The following is a 13,088-nucleotide window of genomic DNA, read 5'->3' on the forward strand; positions in this document are numbered from 1 at the left end:
TCAAGGACTTCCGTGTTGCTGACTGACTTACCAGCTTTATGGTGGATGATGAAGGTGATCAGCTGGTGGTTGCTGTCACCCAGCTTCCCAGCGATCACTAGGTCGCCAGTTAGGTCATCCCCATTAGCCAGTACCAGGTCGAGCAGCTCTTTACCTCTCGTTGGCCCATAGACTTCTTGAGTCAGGAAGAGGTCATCCATGCACGAGAGGAAGCTTTGCGACTGCTCAGATTTTGCTAAGTGATCCTCCCACGAGATGTCCGGGTAATTGAAGTCACCCATGACAACCATGGTCCCAGAGCATGCAGCCTCAGTCAGTTCCCGGGCAAACTCCTTGTCAAGCTCTTGACTTTGGGTGGGAGGTCTGTAGTAGACTCCCACCGTTGTGTCCCCTGTGCCATGTTCCCCATGGATTTTAACCCAGAGGGTCTCCAGTCCACCCTGGTCATCAATATCAGCTTGCAGGGACGCGTAGCTTTCCTTAACATAGAGAGCTACACCCCCGCCCCTTTAATCTACATGATCCCTCCTATACAGGGTATAGCCATCTATACCCGTGGTCCAGTCATGGGTGGAGTCCCACCAGGTCTCTGTTATCCCCATGACATCATAATTATTTGCATTAAGCAGGAGGACAAGCTCCTCCTGCTTTTTCCCCAAACTCCTGGCATTTATATACAGGCAGGTGAATGTCCCCTTGGGGGCTTTTGCCTTGCCCACAGATTGTACCAGGGCTGGAGCAGGGGTGAGCTCCCTTAAGTGCCTTGGCCTGCTGGCTTTGCAAGGGCTGCTCAGCAGTGGCAGTAATCCCCCCATCCCCGAGCGGGCTTAGTTTAAAGCCTGGTGGAGCAGGTCAACCAGTCTGGCTGAGAAGAGCCTCCTCCCCAGCGGAGAGAGGTGGAGGCCATCTCTTCCCAGTAGTTGGCTGCCTCTCTCACCAAAGAGCAGGCTGTGGTCATGGAAGCCAAAGCCTTCCCTATCTCTAACTTAAAATTATTTAGGTCCTTAAGCTATGCCAATTTAATGGGAAAACTCTTACTGCACCTTTCTACTCTCACAGTTCACAATCTTCTTTAATTTCCAGCCTATATTTATTTATCTAGTTAACTCAAGAACCTTTCCCTACAAGTTTTGTCCTCTTGCTTGGGTACAAGTTGCAAATAGTTTGGGAAATCTGACTTAATACAATAACAGGCCTCCTCCACATTCATGTCCCTGGATCTGTCAGTCCAGATGACTTCATTAATTACTTTTTCGAAGTTCAGCAAAGTTTGCCTTTTTGAATTAAAACACTTATAGACCTATTTTCTATCCTTCTATTTAATTTAAAGTAGATAAGCTCCTGATCACTGATTCCAAGATTATGTTTGATTATGACCATATATTTTCTATGACCATCCATTATATCATCAGTTTCTGGAAAACCAAGTAAAAAAAATAGTATTATTTTCTTTCTCGGTTAATAGATGTTTGGTGAATAAATCACTTAGATAACATATCCAGGAACAACTTAGACCCACTGTTATTAGTGGCATTTGTTCTTTTAGTATACATCTAGGAAAGTAAAGCTTTCCATAATATTATTAGAGAGTATTGTTTCTCTCTCTAATAACATTACAAAGATCTCTATCCATATCCAAATCCAGTCCTGGGGTCTTAGCACTACCCCAGTAGAACCTCTTTCAGTTTTCCAAACTGATTTTGATCCAAACTGATTGTTTTATCCATACTATTCCTTATTCTTTAAACTATTGGATCACCTACCCCGCCAGCTTTTCCTTTATTTTTCTTTCCTGAACAGCACATAGCTTTCAATACCGATTTCCAGTCATGACTGCTATTTCACTGTGTTTATGTTATCCCTATACCTGGTCTCAGATCCTGCACCTGTAGTTCTAGTTCTTCTATTCTGTTGCCTAGGCTTCTTGCATTAGAATACAAACATTACAGTTGTCCCTTAGTGAACACACCCAGTTTTCTAGGAAGAGTCCTTATAGTCCTTTCACTAACTATCACCTACCTACCTACTGTTTTCATCAGTCTTAGTACTTACTTTCTGTCTATCCTTCTATGCTCTGAATATTCCTTCACCAGAGGTCATAACCTCATTTTGTTTCTGCATTTCAACAGACAGGACTACTGATAGAAAGGAGCTGCAACAAAACTGAGAATTGGGGTTACTGAGTCCAAGGTAAGCATGTAAAGACTGCAGAATTGGGCCTGATATATGCATTTATATTTTAAAAAGGAATTCTGCAGAGCTGTTTTTAGAAACACCTGTCACTTCTTCACTATTTATGACAATAAGTAGTGCTGGTGTCTCCTGCAATAAAGGCTGCCCTTCAATGGACAGGCATGGCCTCTAGGATGAAGGTGCATAATAAATGCAGTTCTTACTTTCATGAAAGAAGCTTTCAGAGTTTTCAGAAGGCAAGTTCTATTTTTGTTTGAATAACTATAAACAGCAGAAGTTACCTGATGAATCAAAGCCAGCAGTTTCCAATTTTTCTTGGGCTGCAACTTCACTTCTGGTTCAGCTCAATCTGCAATAAGTGAAGTTCCCTGTGGACCAAAACCCCACAAGTGCTGTGACCCCAAGTTGAGTTGCAACCCCTGATTTGGGAGCTGCTTTCTCTTGCTTTCTCATGCATCCAAATTTAGCTGAAGTATTTATATGTGGCCTCCACCACTTCACAGGGAAATGCTACTCTCCTCTGTATATTATATACAGAGGGGGAACAGAGAGATTAAATACTTTCGAGGCCCTGGGCCTAAGCTACTTGCCCTCAATCATACAGAAAGGCTGGGTAGAGCTGAAAACTGAATCCAAGACTCCCAGGTCTCAGGCTAATGGCCCTAACAGATGAACCACCTTCTCTCCTAAAAAGAGAGCTACATGCCCTGTGTACTCCTTTATACTGTCAGCGACAAGCTGTCAGCTTCCTATTCTGAAATTATACATATGAAAGGCACTTATCTACAGACTTACTCTTCATTGTAATTACATATGACTATAGAATCTTTTATATTACACAGCAGTTTTCCTTTAAGTTATATCAATTAATCTTTTGATACCCAGTTTGTTCTGTACACATGAAGTTGGATTATTTGGTATTAAATTGCTATGTACAATGACACTGTTAACCTTATAGAGTTACTTTTTTTTTCCTCCAATAGAACCTCAGAACAAGCAAATTGCAAGGGCAGCATATAACAACTCCTGTCCAGAGGCTTTCATGCTTTCTAGGGCAACAGCTGGCATAGAAGCTTATTCCAAACATTGTCAGAATTAGGAAGATTTTCCCCCCAGCAATCTTTGACCTAGCAGTATTCCCAGCTGTCAATGTAAAGGAAAAGTAACATCTGTTTGGCACCTCCTGCAGCCATAGTGTTTCATCACTCAGAATTGCTTCCCTCTTCTTGAAGCAGTTGGGGAGAAGTGGGAGAATAGCACTCACATGATGTTAGTGCTGGGAGAACTTCCCTGGTTAGGACTAGTTGACAACTGACACTTAAAGCATAGAATTTATCACTTGGTATTGTATAAGGAGGACAGTTCATTCTCTCCAAAGTTGGAGCACTTGGGTGCTTCCACTCCAATTGTTTGAGAGTCAATGAGTAAATCTACTAATTAGAGATAAAATGCATTTAAAATGGGGCAATTTAAGAGGCCTCCCCCCTGCCTGAGTCTCACTGCTTTTTTTCTTTTCCTCCAGCAAACACTTTGCTTTGGTGCTAGCCTTTTTAACTTACCATACATTAAAAAAAACACTGAAAACTCAAGCATTTCCTATGTTAGTGCAGGAGCCAGCAGAAAGAAACTCTAATCCCAGCTAAGGCCACTGGGTGTAAGCATAATTAAAATGTTCACTGCTAGTATTACTACTAACAGGCTGCATTTAAAGATGTTATGTTGGAAATAAGCAATGTTATTAATAACAGTGGTTGTACCTATTTGTTGTTAGGACAGTATTCAGGGAAGAATTGAGATTTCAGGCTATTGTAAAATAGGGGCATTTTGACAGCGGAGGTAATTCAGTCACCACAATTCAGCTCCAGTTCACATATGGGTTAGAAAGAGACTAAAAAATGAAAACTCACAGAACATGTATTTTAACCCAGCCTGCTATGACAAGTTGATTAAGCCATGAAGATGGGCCTATTGGGTCCATCTGCAGTAAGCAAATTAGGTCAGCATACCTGTGTAGAATCACTTCACCTGGGCAAGCCTGCTTTTACTTTGTTTTTTAATTTCCCTGAATCTTTAAGGAAGGTTTCATGGTCTCAAGTCCTCTCTGCTTTTCACTTTAGGCAGTAATTTATACCCATGCACAATACTATCAATGAATATGATAATGTTCTGCCCTCCCAGTCAGGGGTCAGAGTCCCTGGAGGGACAATAGTACTGAGGAAGTCAAATGGAGGCTCAGGAGATGGTGCCACAGTGAGGGTTCCAGATTTTAGGATCATGGAATGCTGTTCTGAGATAAAGTCTTGCTGGGAAGAGATGGCATCCACCTCATGCCAAGGGGGAAGAAACTATTTTCTTCTAGGATGGCTGACTTGCTAGAGGGCTTTAAAGTACGTGATTCGGGGGGATAGGTATGCGGATAGGAATGCAAGCTGCGGGGACAACCAAGCAGGAAAAATGCAGAGAGGGCAGTCAGGGAGGTATTGAGAGGCTGGAACAATATCAGGGCACTGGGGAACTAGGGATTTCCAGTGGGGTACCTAATAGGTCTGTGCAAGTAGGCAGGTATTTGATCAGGCTTTGGATCTGGCTGCTTTGGATGCCAGGGATCTGATCCAGAGCTCTGGACCAGGTTCCCACTTTGATCTGGCTGAAGCAGCTCCAAAGCTTCAGAGATCCAGCCATAGGGTATAATGAGGAATCAATGAAATATCTATAACTTTGTTGGTTTTTTTGTCTGATTTGGATGAAACTTGCAAAGATGGTAGCTGAGAGCATAAAGCCTGCCAAGTTTCAAGAAAATCAGTGCAGGGGTTTGGGGGGAACTGTACCCCAAATTCTTGAAAGCAAAACTCATGTCACGTGTATGTATTACACCGCAGGGGGGTGAAAACTGCAGAGGTGGTGGCCCCTGATGAGGCCACAAAGTTTGCCAGGTTTCAAGAAGATCGGTGCAGGGGTTTAGGGGGAACTGCACCTCAAGCTGCTGACAGTCAAAACTTGTGACATAGATGACCCTATGTGTGTGAAGGTGCAGTAGGCTGAAAACTGCAGAGGTGGTGGCCCCTGGTGAGGCCATGAAGCCTTCCAAATTTCAAGGAGATAAATGCAGGGGTTTGGGGAAAACAGCACCTCAAGCTGCGGACAAGCAAAACTCGTGACATGGGTGACACTGTGTGTGTTAAGGTGCAGCAGGGTGAAAGCTGCAGGGATGATAGCCCCTGCTGAGGCCATGAAGCCTGCCAGCTGTTGAGGAGATAGGTACAGGGGTTCTGGGTTCTGGGGCCCTGCACATCTGGCTGCTGAGAGGTAAAACTCAGGCCATGGGTGCTTGTGCAACTGAGTGTCTCTGTCTTGGGGCAGTTGATTGTCTGTATTGATTCTTTCTTTTCCTTAGTTTGTGGTTTTGTAGGTGTTAATTGTTGCTAATTAACTAGTTACATTTGCTAGCAACTGTGTATTGAGCTGGTCCCTGAGTGAATCATGATTGATTGGTAACTGGTAACACAGTAGCTTAGCAGCCCACCCACAGTAGTTCCCTCTCCACCCCCTCTGCCCCAAGACAGACACAGTTCCACAAGCACTCATGTCATGAGTTTTGCCTGTCAGCAGCCAGAGATGCAGGGCCCAGAACCCCCCCACCCCTCATCCCCACACCTATCTACTTGACAGCTGGTGGGTTTCGTGGCCACATCAGGGGCTACCCTCCCTACAGCTTTCATCCTGCTGTGCCTTAACACACACAGTGTCACCCATGTCACGAGTTTTGTCTGTCAGCAGCTAGAGGTGTAGGGCCCCAGAACCCAGAAGCCCTGCATCTATCTCCTTGACAGCTGGCAGGCTTCGTGGCCGCAGCAGGGGCTACCATCCCTGCAGCCTTCACCCAGCTGTGCCTTAACACACACAGTGTCACCCATGTCACAAGTTTTGCTTGCCCACAGCTTGAGGTGCAGTTCCCCCCAAACCCCTGCACCTATCTCCTTGAAACTTGTCAGGCTTTGTGGCCTCAGCAGGGACCACCATCCCTGCAGTTTACCCCCCTGTGTTGTAACACATAGGCATGACATGAGTTTCCTTTCAAGAATTTGGGGAGCAGTTCCCCCTGAACTCCTGCACCACCTCCTTGAAACTTGGCAGGGTTCATGCTGTCAGCAGAAGCTACCACCTTTGCAAATTTCATTCAAGTCAGACAAAAAACAACAAAGTTATAGATATTTCATTGATTCCCCATTATACCCTATGGCCAGATCTCCGAAGCAGCTCTGAAGCTTTTCCAAAGCACTTCAGAAGCTCTGAACCACTCTGGAAAGCCTAACTAAGCCAGAGCTTCGTTCCAGACATGCTGCTTTGGACACCAAAGCATCCGAAGCTTCTCTGGATCCGAAGCCCCTAGTACTTAAGTGTCTATATACAAATGCTAGGAGTATGGGAAATAAGCAGGAGAAATTGGCACTCCTGCTAGCAAATAGGGAATATGCTCTCATCGGAATAATGGAGACCTGGTGGGATACCATGCATGACGGGGCTGTATGCATAGAGGGCTACAAGCTGCACAGAAGGGAAGAGGTAGGGAAGAAGGGAGGAGACATATGTAAAGGAGTGGTATGCCTCCTCAGAGACCCAAATTGGTTTGAGAGAAGGATGACTTGAGACCCTTTGAGTCAAGATATGGGGGGATGAGGAGAAAGGGACTTGATGGTAGGGGTCTACTATACATCGCCACACCAGGAGGAGCTGGATATGGGATTTTCCAGAGAACTGATGGAGGCTGCATGTTCAAAGGACATGGTTGTCATGGGTGACCTCAATTACCCTGACATCTGTTGGGAGGAGCACTCAGCCAGATCTAACCGGTCACATAGGTTTTTGATTTGTGTGGAAGAACTTTATTTAGTACAAGAGTTGAATGGGCAGACCAGGGAGAAGGCTTTGTTTGATCTGGTTCTAGCCAAAGGGGATGACCTGGCTGGAGATCTGAGGATTGAAAGTAATCTGGGAGATAGTGACCATGAAATGATAGAATTCACTATCCATCGTAGGGCAAGGAAGTCAGCCAGTAGGGGAGAGGTTCTTGACTTCAGGAAGGCTGACTTCAATGAGCTTAGGAAAATAGTGGGAGAGACCCTATGGGAAGAGGGACAGGAGGGGAAGGGAATTCAGGAAGGGCAGTTGTTCCTCAAAAGAGCAATTTTCAGGGCACAGAAAAGGTCCATTCCTATATGCAGGAAAGGTGGTAAAGGGGCCAGGAAGCCCTCTTGGCTTACCAGAGGAGTCAAGGAGCACTTAAAAAAGAAACAGGAGGCTTATGGACAGTGGAAACCAGGGGTACTCACCAAGAAGGAATACACAACTATAGCCCATATTTGTAGGGAGAGGATAAGGAAGGCAAGGGTGGTGACTGAGATCAGGCTGGTGACCAAAATCAAGGATAGTGATAAGTCCTTCTTTAGATATATAGGGAGCAGGAGGAAGACCAAGGAAAATGTGGGACCCTTGAAGAATGGGACAGGACAGCTGATAACAGACATTCAGGAGAGAGCTGAACACTTTAATGTAGGGGTTCCCAGTCTTTTTAGGCTGAGGACCGGTAAACTGCAGACCAGAAGTGACTGTGGAATGGAAAAAGCCACGGACCAGCTGTGAGCGGCATACTGTGGGCAGGTAGCCAATAGGGCTGTGTGAAATGGCACTGTTCCATTTCGCCGTGAGTTTCGAGGTTTGAACCTAACAGCGTTTCGTATCGAATTACATTTCAATTTGAAACAGCTGTTCCATTTTGCTTCATCAAAACAGTAAGGCTGTTTCGACTGTTTTGATGTTTTGCTAGATCGGCAGGGATAGGAAGTCAGCCCAGCTGGGTCCACTCCCCATCCCCCACGCTAGATCATGCCAGGCTGACTTCCCATCCCCGGCGCGACTCAAAATGAGTCAAAACAGTGTCAAAATGAAATGGCTGGCAAAATTTCATACAGCCTTAGTAGCCAATCCTTTATTATACTCAGTATAAACATAGCAAGTATAAAAAAGGGTTGGCTGCTAGTCTGCAGTATGCCAGTCACTTCTAATCCACATTTTGCTAGTCCGTGGTTACTTCCAGTCTGGCAGCCAGCCCTCCTGCAGACCAGCAGCCAACCCTTCATGGCCCAGGGACTGGGAACTCCTGCTTTAATGAATACTTTGTGTCGGTGTTCCTGCATACAAATGGTGGTTGCCTGCCTGGTTGTATACTGGACGGATGCAGGAGGAGGTGGTGGGTGGAGGGGCGATTGCCAACCAATGATCAGTGTTGAATTGGTGTGGGAGCACTTAGAGCAGCTGAGGGTCTTCATGTCAGCAGGACTGGATGGACTACACCCAAAAGAGAAGGAAATGACTGGAGTCATTGCGGGACCATTGGTAAAGGTATTTGAAGACTCATGGTGCTTGGAAGAAGTCCTGGAACACTAGAAAAGGGCCAGTGTGGTGCCAAGCTTTAAGAAGGGGAGAAGGGAAGATCCAGGAAACCATAGGCTAGCCAGTTTGACCTCAATACTGGGTAACATTTTGGAAAAAAATTATCAAGAAGTCCATTTGTGAGAGACTGGCAGAAGGCTTGATGCTGAAGGATAGCTAACATGGCTTTGTTGTGGGCAGATCATATCTGAGCAAACTCATCTCCTTCTATGATCAAGTAATGGACTGCTTAGATGTGGCAGATGTAGTTGATGTCATATTCTTAGATTTTAAGAAGTTCTTTGATATGGTCTCCCATGGTGCTCTTATAAAAGAACTGGAGGATTGTGGGCTGGCAGAGTTCACAGTCAGGTGGGTTGGGAACTGGCTAAGAGGTCAAACCCAGAGAGTATTAGGTGGGTCTGTATCGTCTTGGAGGGGGGTGGCCAGTGGTGTCCTGCAGGGCTCGGTTCTTGGCCCCATGCTATTCAACATCTTTATCAACGATTTAGATGAGGATGTGGAAAGCACGCTGGCCAAGCTGCGGATGATACTAAGTTGTGGGGAAAAGCAGTCATGATAGGGGATAAGATGCAGACCCAAGCAGACCTGGACAAGCTGAAAAGATGTGTGGAGCAGAACCAGATGCAGTTCAATAAGCATAAAAACAGAGTGCTTCATCTGGGGAGAAGTAACCAGTGACGTGAATACAGGTTAGGAGGAGATCACAGAATCATAGAAAGTTAGGGTTGGCAGGGTCCTCAGGAGGCCATCTAGTTCAACCCCACGCTCAAAGCAGGACCATCCCAGCCAAAGCCTTGTTTAGCCAGGTTTTGAAAATCTCCAAGGATGGAGCTGCCTCCACCTCTCTGGGTAACCTGTTCCAGTGTTTTGCTACCCTCATAGTGAGAAAATTCTTCCTAATGTCTAACCTAAGCTTCCCTTGCTGCAACTTGAGACCATTGCTCCTTGTTCTGTCATCTGCCACCACCAAAAACAGTCTAGCTCCATCCTCTTTCAAACCCCACTACAGGCTGCTATTAAATCCCCTGTTAGCCTTCTTTTCTCTAGGCCGAGTTCCCTCAGTCTTTCCTCATATGTCATGTCCCCTAACCCCCTCACCATTTTTGTTACCCTCTGCTGGATTCTTTCCAATTTACCCACATCCTTTCTGTAGTGGGGAGGCCCAAAACTGAACACAGTACTCCAGATGTGGCCTCACCAGTGCTGAATAGAGGGGCCTAATCACTTTCCTTGACTTACTGGCAATGCACCTACCAATGCAGCCCAGTATGCCATTAGCCTTCTCAGCAATAAAGGCACACTGCTGGCTCATATTCAGCTTATTGTCCCCCAGGTCCTTTTCTGCAGAGCTGCTGCCCAGCCAGTCTCCCCCCAGCCTGTACCGGTGCAGAAAGCCCCCTTTGTACATTTCCTTTCTGGACATTGATATAACAGAAACTCCTTCTTGCCTGTACCTCACTGCCTCATTTTGTGCATTTCTTTGTTCTTCTAAGTCAGGGGTAGGCAACATTTTTTGGCTGGAGTGCTGAAATAACCACAACGTCTACCTTGTAAGGTGCCAGAGTGCCGGCACACCACAAAAACAAAACTGGGGTGGAGGGGGTACATGGCAGGAGACACTGCATATTTAATACAATTAATAATCATTAATGTTGTTGTGTGTGTGTTTTTTTGTTTTTTTTTTTACAGTAAATACCAGGCTTTCTAAATATTCAAAACCTGATGACAATAAATAAAACTTCATGAACTTACTTGTGAATTATTTTTCCTAAGCATGTTGTTATGATGGGGAAGAGAGGAGCAGGGAGCAGCAGGCACCAGGGGAGTCACTGTGGGTAGGCTGGCCTGGCCAGGCCCTTGGGAAGGCTGCGGCTGGAGGAGAGCTGGCATCAGGTGGGGAATGGGGGCTGCCCCAGGGCTCCACAGACTTGAGCCACAGCGGGGGGCCCAGCAGCGCTGGAGGTGGGGCCTAGTCAGCCCACGCACCTCTGTGGGGATGGGGTGCAGCCACCCAGCCCACAAAGGGATGCTGCCTGGCTGGGGCAGGATGCGGGGCTCAGGGAACTCCCTGCTTGGTCTTTGTGTCAGCCCCGTCCATTTCAAGTGGGAGCTGCAGCTGCAGGCTGTTCCCTGGGCTCTGGGAACAGCCACCAAAGCTGGTGCTGAGGGCCGAGCCTGCTGCGCAGCCGCTCTGTGCAGTGCCTGCCCTATCCCTGGCCCCTTGAGGGGGGCTGCGGGTGGGCAAGGCCAGGACCAGGCAGGCTGAGGCAGCCACGGTGGCTGTTCCCAGGCTCCAGGGGGCTGCCGTGGCTAGGCCTCTGCACCAGGGACTGCTCTGTCCTGTCTGCACTTGTTGGTTACAAATGTCCAACTCAGGATCCTTAAAATTCTGGTTTATTAGGTGGATTGAAACGCTGTAATGAAGTCAAATCATAAACCTTGGGGCTGGTCCCCCCCCCCACATGCAGGCACATATGCACGCACACAGTAGCGAGCTACAAATGTTTGGGCAAGGGGTGGGCACCAGAGTGGGGTATACCTCTCCCACAAGCGCTAGCGTCTGCCGTCGATGGCCAGTCGAGGCTTCTTTCGGCGTGGTGTTATCCTCCAGAAGAGGCTCACCGGCTCGTCCTTCTGGCTGGACAGGTCGGGTGCTGGTCAAGTTGGAGATCAAGAGGGTGCCGCTGAGGGTCACTTTTCACTGCTCGTTATCTGTCCTTCACAGACTTTGGTGACTCCCCAGTTTTCAGGTTTGCCCAATCCAGGGGTCGTTGACCCTCGTGGGACTTCCCCCTTGGTGGCTACTGAGTGGCATCTGTCAGCTCCAGGGGTCGTCCGCAGGCACGTGCAGGTTTGGGAGTCCGTTGATGAATTTTGGTTAATTTACCGCTGTCATGAATAGGGCTCTGGGAGCAGTCGATCTGGAGATATTCAGCCCCAAAAGTTGGTCGCCGGCGTTGATTAACTCAGACCAGGGCTTTCAGGCCTTGAACAGTGACGGTTAGAGAATTCCCGGTTGCTCCATTGTCTCCTGTTGATTTCTTCCCTTGGTTGAGCTGCGGTTTCCGTAGGTGTTAATTGCCGCTTGTTACTGAAGCCTGCTACTGTGTCACGCATTCAGTCACTGATTAACTCGCTCTTTCAGGGGCCCGCCTGATACAGGGAAGCCGGGGTTTGATTCCTGCCCTTGTTAACATTGTTACAGTGTATAACTTACTTCTAAAACTAAAACACCTTCAGTCAAAAGTATAAAATATAAGCTACAAGAGTAATGCCACGGCACACAAATAGATAAAAATGCCAAAATACGAGGGGAGATACAAAATGCACACATACAAACTTTAAAACACAATTCCTTATAGTGAAAGAATGAGGAAGGAAGAAAAGGTAGAAGAGGAGGAACATATCCAAAGAGGGGAAAGCAAATGCAGGCAAGAGGAAAAGGGGGCTTTCTGCTGCACACTGTGCCCAGCATGCAGGGAGGCCAATCCCGGAGAGGGAAGTCCCTTGAGCCCGGCATCCTGCCCCAGTCAGGTAGCATCCCCACGTGCGCAGGGTGGCTGCAGCCCATCCCTTGCGGAGCTGCACAGGCTGAGCCAGGCCCCACCACTGGTGCTGCTGGGCACCCCTGCCTGCCCGCCCACCATGGCTTGAGCCCGCAGAGCCCCAGGGCAGCCCCCACTTCCTGCCCAGCCCTCGCCTTCCTAAGGGCCCTGCTGGGCTGGCTTGCCTGCGACGCCTCCCCCCACGCTGTCCAGACCCTGTCCCAACCATCTGGCCCCAGCACTCAGCACCTCAGTACTGCCCCGGGTGTAACAGGGTGTCTGCCTGTCTGGGCAGCTCCCTCCAGGGGCCAGCCAGGTGGAAGGGTGCAGCCTGGGAGCAAGGGGCAGGGGCAGGGGCGGTAGAGCACAGACAGTGTCCCTGCCTGCTTTTTTCTGGCTCCGCCCCAGTGCCTGCCGCAGCACTGGGACTTCTGGCTGCACAGCCCGAAGCAGCAACTTAAAAAAAACCCCAACCCCGCCGATTTCTTTGTGCGCTTCCCGGAGTGCCGGGAAAAATGTCTCCATGTGCCACTAATGACACGTTTGCCAGGGGTTGCCAACCCCTGTTCTAAGTATTGGCAGAGACCTAGCACACTCATTGCATGGGTGTGGCAAGGCTCAGAGCAAGCCAGAAAACTATAGTTGCTTTCTGTAGGTGAAACCTACATTCTACATCTACATATCAATTAAGCTCAGTGTCACTAAAGAAAACAAAAGAACTAAAATATTCACTTTAGCAAAGCCTGTAATAGACAAGACAAGACAAGGTACATTGAAAACATCTTGGTGAACACATATCCTGGTGAACACAGTCCCCCTTTTATTAAAACCTATTTCCCAAAGCAAACTTCCCATACCTGTCCAAAGTGTATCCTAAATCAGTCTACTGCATATAAA

General features: G+C 47.5%; 1 long non-coding RNA gene across 1 annotated transcript in view; it reads right to left on the reverse strand.

Annotated features, from left to right (window-relative positions):
• Positions 1–11,354: 11,354 nt before the first annotated feature.
• Positions 11,355–13,088, reverse strand: part of LOC109298843 — a 4,130-nt gene continuing 2,396 nt past the window's right edge. Inside the window, exon 2 of the long non-coding RNA XR_002097716.1 lies at positions 11,355–12,108. This is a non-coding gene — a long non-coding RNA (uncharacterized LOC109298843). The remainder of the gene's footprint in view (positions 12,109–13,088) is intronic.

This window comes from Gavialis gangeticus, unplaced genomic scaffold (genome assembly GCF_001723915.1).
Source record: "Gavialis gangeticus isolate Ggan-Ray unplaced genomic scaffold, GavGan_comp1, whole genome shotgun sequence".
NCBI classification, from domain to species: Eukaryota; Metazoa; Chordata; order Crocodylia; family Gavialidae; genus Gavialis; species Gavialis gangeticus.